Below are 6,380 nucleotides of genomic sequence, written 5' to 3'. Positions count from 1 at the left end.
GTGCTTCTATGTTCTAGATGCTTCCCTCCCTGGGGCTGTTGATTTGGCTTTTGCTGAGAAGGAGAGGTTCTCCCAAACGGCCAAAGGATCCTTGGCCACAAAGCTGACTTCCTTTTCCTGACACCACCTTTCATGTGGGAGGTCACAGGAACATCATGAAGCCAATGGTGGAGGTAGAAAGAGTTGCAGCTTCAGAGTCGGGAGGTCAGAGCTCTCCTCCAAATCTGTGCCGTCTCTCCTGTGACCTTGAGAAAGTTACGGTACCTCTCGGCGCTGTGGGGTCCTTGTCTACTATCAGGAATAGTACATATTCCTCTCCCTGCTTATCTTTTGGGTATGATGAGAATCAAAGTAACAAGTTCGGTCAGAAATGCTTTGAGAATGTTAAGAGCATGATTCTGAACATCTTCAAGCTAAAATGAGGGCTTGGCTGGTGGCCCTCGGATTGTTTCTTTCATTTCATTCATTCACTCAATGCTGGAAAATGTTTGTTAAATACTTCCCCAACGCCAGATACTGTGTTAAATAATGGAGACCCAAAGAAATCCCCAGGCTCTGAGGAATTCAAAGGAAGGAGAGACTGATCTAAACAAATAATGATGACACATAGATATGAGGCCTTTGAAAGAGATGTCCACAGTCAGGGACACCTTTCATCAAGGTGTCCAGAAGTGCTGTGGAAGGTAGAAAGGGGTGCAGTGAGGAACGGTTGGAGCCAGAGAAGGCCCCACAAAAGGAGGATGAGTAGGAGGGTGATGGGGATGTGGGAGAGTGTGTGGAGGGGGAAGGGAAGAAGAAACAGCTTGCACAAGGCTCCAGAGAGTATGTGAGTAGTTGAGCATAGCTGGAGCACTGGTTGGTTGAGGGAAGTGTGGTGGCTGTTTCTTATTGTCAGAATGGGGACTAGTGGTCACGCTGGAGTCCTCATTGAGGCATGTATAGCTGTGTATGTCTATGTATTGGTTTGCCTCTCTGGGTTGCAGAAAGAAGCCCATGTAAATGAAATTCAGTGGTGAAGCTTTGTTATGAGGTTCCATGCAGAGGAGAGATTCTGAGGAAACTATCTCAGCTGCTAGCTGGCCATGCTTTAGATTCCTAAGCTTCCCCGTCAGTGCAGTGCCATTCAGGTTACAGTCTAAACTGTAGGGTCCCACCTTCTCCATGAGCACCTAGTGTTGGTGGTTGGTGGTTCCTGAGAGAAAGAGGGTCTACTTGTGTTCTTTTGCTGATGACTGGTGTAACTTGCCCCCTCAGGCAGGGTTTTCAGCCAAGCCAGGTAGGGGCTGGTTTTCACTGGCCCCAGCGTATACCAGGCTATCCCACCCCAGCATCCAGGCAGGATCAGTTTTAATCACAACCTTATGCAGAGAGAGCTCCTCAGGACATCTTCCTCAGAAGGGGCTGTGATTGGAGCAGGTACTAGGCTTTCCAGAACCCAGAACCCACTTCTTGGATGGCATTTAACCTGCATAGGCTGCATTATGTATTCTCCGAGCCCTGTTCATTTGGGACATTGGGGTCCAAGTTGATATTTCATGATTTTTTTCTTCTTCAGCTTATCCTGATCTTAATGCAGTTTTCCCTATGGAGAGCTTTGTGGATACCTCCATTGGACTGAGAGAGTTGGAGCTGAGAAGGAACCTGTAGAGATCACACTCCAGCTTACTTTACAGATGGAGAAACTGAGGCCCAGAAAAGACAAGAGACTTGCTCAAAGTTGCTCAGCAAGTTAGCTGCAGGGCTAGGCCTAGAACCAGGTCTCCTGACTCCAGTTAGATATTTTGCTTGCTATATAAAGGGCTTCTGTGCTGCTGAGGTGTTCACGAAGCCACCTCTGTGTACAAGGCAGTGTGCCATGTCCTGGGAAGAGGCTGCCATGCCATTCCTGCCCTCTAGGAAGCTCCAGCCAGGGTGTCAGAGCACAAATACAGAAAGATAGCTGTCTGATTTAAAACGGCCCTGGGGGAAGCCAGTACTATTAAATTTTACTCTGTCCACGGGAGAGAGCTATGAAGCTCTGAGTGCCTGCCTGCCCCTCTACGACCTTCTGAGAAAGGTGATCATCGAGATTTTTTTATGTTTTAGTCTTGTTAGACCAGACAGGCCACAGCAGGACTTCTGGATCCAGCCACAGACCAGCAGAGAGCAGTGAGGAGCCTGAAGGGAATAGAAAGGGGGAAAGATTGGGGACCTCATTGCATGGGATCTGTTCTCTAAACCATCTATCTGTTCTTGCAAATCCCTACTATATAAAGGTGCAACTAGTGAGCAGATCTTTGAAACACAAATCACCAGTGATTACAAGGCCATCCGGCATGTGACTGTCTTTCCTGTCTCCAAGTGGCTATGGTTTATAAAGGATAAGTGGTATGTTTTTTCTGGCTGATCCAGTGTCCCTCTCTTACTGTGGCTAGGGGATGCTGTCAGAGGCTCCTGGGAGTGGCAGTAGACTGGCTTCCAGAAAGACAAGTTAAAACCCAGCTCCAAGGTAAGCTCCAGAGCCTGGGCCCTGGCAAATTAGTCTTTTGCCCTGGTTGCCATAGAGACAGACAGGCAGCAGCTGCGAGGAAAGAGGGAACAGCAGCTTCACCGACATCTAGGATTCTGAGACAGCCATGGTGGGGGAGGGGGCTTGACACCGCCCTTTCTCCTCCAGATACAGAGGCTCCTGTCTGCCCCCTCAACGCCCAGACTCACAGGATCTGGTGAGTTACCAGGGTCACAAAAGGAGACATGGCAGCGCTGGCTCCCGAAACCCCGGTTTCCCGTTTTTTTAGGCCAGTGCCCGCCCCCCACCACCACCACAGTTGCCTCCTACTCAGCTTTTGGAGCAAACAGATCTTCCAGCGCTGAGCTTCTGGGCCCTGGGAGGGTTCAGGAGCTCTCTCCTTGGAGGGGATAAGTCATTAGAGGTGAATCCCAGAGTGTTGGCCACTAGAGGCCAATTTGGCCCCGTGTTCTGTCGCCGTTTCTCTGGAAAATCTGGCAGAGGCTCTGTGGCAGAGGGATGTGACCAGCCATTGTCTGGGAAAGAAACTTGAAGCTGAGCCCAGAGGGCACTCGGCAAATGATGGGGTTTATTGTTCCCTCATCTGATGCTACACTGATATTAATTTGTGGCTGCAAGCCTAGCCCAGAGGACACAGTTCTGGGCTCTCCTCTCCTATGGGTTATCTCTGGAAATTGAAGGTGGGAGAGATGGGGCCTGGGATCCAGGTCGCCTGAGTCCACGTTCCCAGCAGAGCTGCCAGGAGGTGGTGTCTGGGTTTCCTCCTCTTCGGTAAGAGGAGAAATGGGGTTGGTATTATCTGGGGCTTTGCGCTCCTGGGCGTTGCAGGTGAGCAGGGTCGTTACCTGAGAGAACAGAGCCCTAGTGTGGAGGGACAGCTGAGCTGGAGAAAAGCAGAGGCTACTGCCCACCTGCCGGGGCTTTGGATGTTATTGTTTTCATTATGATTTAATATATGATTTAAGATAAAGTAAACGGAGAAAATGACCCATCACCTCAATCCTTGCTGGAAACTACTGATACTTTTGTTGTGTATTTTTTCAGATCTTTCTCTAGGCTTATACTTTTCCCCCTATGTTATTATTACTTTTTAATTACACAAATGATAGGAAAACAAATACAAACAGAATCCATAGCAGAGTCGTCTTTTGGTCTATTCCCTTCACCAGAGACAACTATTGTTAACAGTTGAATGTCCTCCATACATTGATGTACAAACACAGATGCAGCGTTTCGGCTTTACTTTCTTTAGCATAAATGCAATTATAACATCCGTGTTGTTCTGCAAATTGCTTTTTTTTTTTTTAATAGGTTACCCTGTAGATTTTTCCATGTTGACATACCTACCCCAGTCTCCATATCTGCTGCCTAATATTCTGTACTTACTTAAGGGGTCTCCTCCTATAGACACTTCAGCTGTTTACAATCTTTTGTTATCAATAATGCTCTGAGCACTTGTGCATCTATTTATGCAGGGTTTATTTCTAGGAGTAGAATTGCGGAGTAGACATTCACATGTCTGTATATCTTAATTTTTCTCAGTACCATGGGGATTTATTTTTAAGTTTTACCTTTTAAAAATTATCGAAGACCTGGATGCCCGTTGCAAAAAAAAAAAAAAAAAAAAAGGAGGGGGAGGTATGAAAGCGACAGGGGGAACAAAATCACTCACATTCCCTCCACCCGGTGGCCATGACTGTTTACTTTTGGCATGTTTCCTTCCAGTCATTTTCTATGCCTGCTGTTGTTACGGTGATCAGATCATACTGCATACGTGATTTTCTCTCCGGCTTTTTAAAAATGTTTACTTAATGTTATAAGCATTTTCCTATGTCACTAAAATATTTTTATAAGCATCCTTTTTATGATATCATGATACATATTATATGAACATACCATAATTTTCTTAGCTATTCCTCTGTTGTTGGATTTTTAAGTTGCCTGTGTTTTTTTTTTTTTTCACTATAACACCTCGGTGAAGATCTTTTTGTATAAATCTTTGTCTGAAATCCAAAAATTTCCTTAAGCTGGATTCCCAAAAGGAGAATTACTGGCTCTAGAGGTTGGATTTTAGTGAATCTATTTTTTTAAGTTGATTTTTGAATTGTTCATATGTACACATTGTACAAAATTCCAAAGGTACTAAAGGTTACACGATGAAAAAACTGTCTTTCTCCAACTTGATCCCTCAGCTGTGGTTTTCCTCCCTAAAGGAAACACTGTTACCTGGTTTCTTGTGTATCTTTCCTAGGAAAAAAAAAAAGTGTATATATATCTATATATCTATATCTATATGTGTGTGTATATACATATCCTTTTTTCATATATAGTAGCATATCAGATATATACTTTTCACTTAATATTTCTTGATGATTGTTCCATATATAAAATACAGAAGTGCCTCATTTTCTAGCAATATTACATAGAATTTCTTTAAATGGATGTGCCATAATTAGTCAATTCTATTGACACATTTTGAGGTTGTTTCCCAGCTTTTGCTATTTGAGCAGTGCAGTGATGAGTGGCCTTACCTATATGCCATTTTGTCCACGTGCAGTGCATCCTTCTGTGGCATCACTGGGTCCCAGGGAATGTGCATTTTACATGCTGATAGCTATTGTTATCTGCTTGCAAGGTGATATCTCCTCACTAAAGGGGATGGGCAGTTTTCAAGGTCTTGATTCAAATGGCTATACTGCTATTTGGAAGTGTTACCGATTTCTACTCTCACCAGCAATACACCAGTGCCCTGTTCACTCCTCCCACCAAGTAAAAAATAGTATGGGGATGTTTGCAGTGTTTGTTCTCAATGGTCATTTTTTTCAGAAGGATCTATGAAAGATTAGCAAAAGTGAGCAAATAGTTAAAAAAAAAAAACCTTTAAAATAAAAACACAGGATCTGGGAGAATTTCCTAACCCACTTTTGCCACTATATACAATATCTGTGACCTTGGGGAATTGCTTATCCTCCTGGGGCCTGTAATGTCTTAGAACTGTGGAGAGGAGGAAATGAGATAAAACACTTAGTACAGTGCTTGGCACATAGCAAGCACTCAAAGGTGGTAGCTGAGAAGAAAAGTTTAAGGAAAAAGTGCCGACCCTCCCAGTAATCCCAACTGAGAAAGGAAGTGAGCCTTCCAGGCTCTGAAAAGTAGGCTGGGCAGTGCCAACTTTGTTCCTACCCTCAAATTCTCCCACTGGTCTTTCCTGCCTTGAAGAGGAAAAAGGAAATCTGACTGCCAGCGCCTTGGGGGGAGAAGCAGCCCACACAAGGACAGGCCCTTAAGAGGGGCTGGGGGCTGGGGCCTCACCCACATTCACCTCGTGCACCTTGGAGGAGCCTAAGCAGAGTTTAGTCTTCGCCCTCCGTGGAGTGTCTGCCACGGAGCTCATAGCCTGATCTGAGACTGGGAAGAGAGCAGTTGCTAACCCAGCCTTCCGTTCCTTACTCAAAGCTAACAGCAGCCGCTTGCGGCTTGTGCCTCCTGTGGTCCAGCGTTTCAGAGCTGCTGGGGGTGGGGGCGCCCGGGAGTGCACCAGCTGGGGAAGTCCTTGTGAAATCTCAGCGCTGCTCTCTGGCTGCAGGGCCCCTCCAGAGGCAGCTCACGCCCTCCAAGGTGCTGCAAGTGACAGGGAGGCGTCCTGGGGTTTCGTGCTGGGTGCTGCAGTCGGCTTGGTGAGCCTCTGCCTTGATTCAGGATGACCGCTGTGGGCTCGTCACCGCCACAAAGTCCAGAGAGGCTTGGCCTTTCACTTCTCCCGGTACAGACCTGCCGCACTGAAAAATCAGCTGCGGGGGACGCCATTTCTGTTCCCACCCTTGTCTTGGCTGAGGAAGAGCCAATCAGATCCTTGTGTGTAGCTATGAAA

At 46.1% G+C, this 6,380-nt stretch overlaps 1 protein-coding gene across 1 annotated transcript in view; it reads left to right on the top strand.

Annotated features, from left to right (window-relative positions):
* Nucleotides 1-2,465: 2,465 nt before the first annotated feature.
* Nucleotides 2,466-6,380, top strand: part of STMN1 (stathmin 1) — a 23,659-nt gene continuing 19,744 nt past the window's right edge. Inside the window, exon 1 of the mRNA XM_019650282.1 lies at nucleotides 2,466-2,488. The gene's annotated coding sequence lies outside the window, so the exon portion shown is untranslated. The remainder of the gene's footprint in view (nucleotides 2,489-6,380) is intronic.

Source organism: Hipposideros armiger, unplaced genomic scaffold (assembly GCF_001890085.2).
Source record: "Hipposideros armiger isolate ML-2016 unplaced genomic scaffold, ASM189008v1 scaffold_138, whole genome shotgun sequence".
Taxonomy (NCBI): Eukaryota; Metazoa; Chordata; class Mammalia; order Chiroptera; family Hipposideridae; genus Hipposideros; species Hipposideros armiger.
Note: the sequence above shows the minus strand (reverse complement) of the source record. Positions and strands in the feature narration are given on the sequence as shown.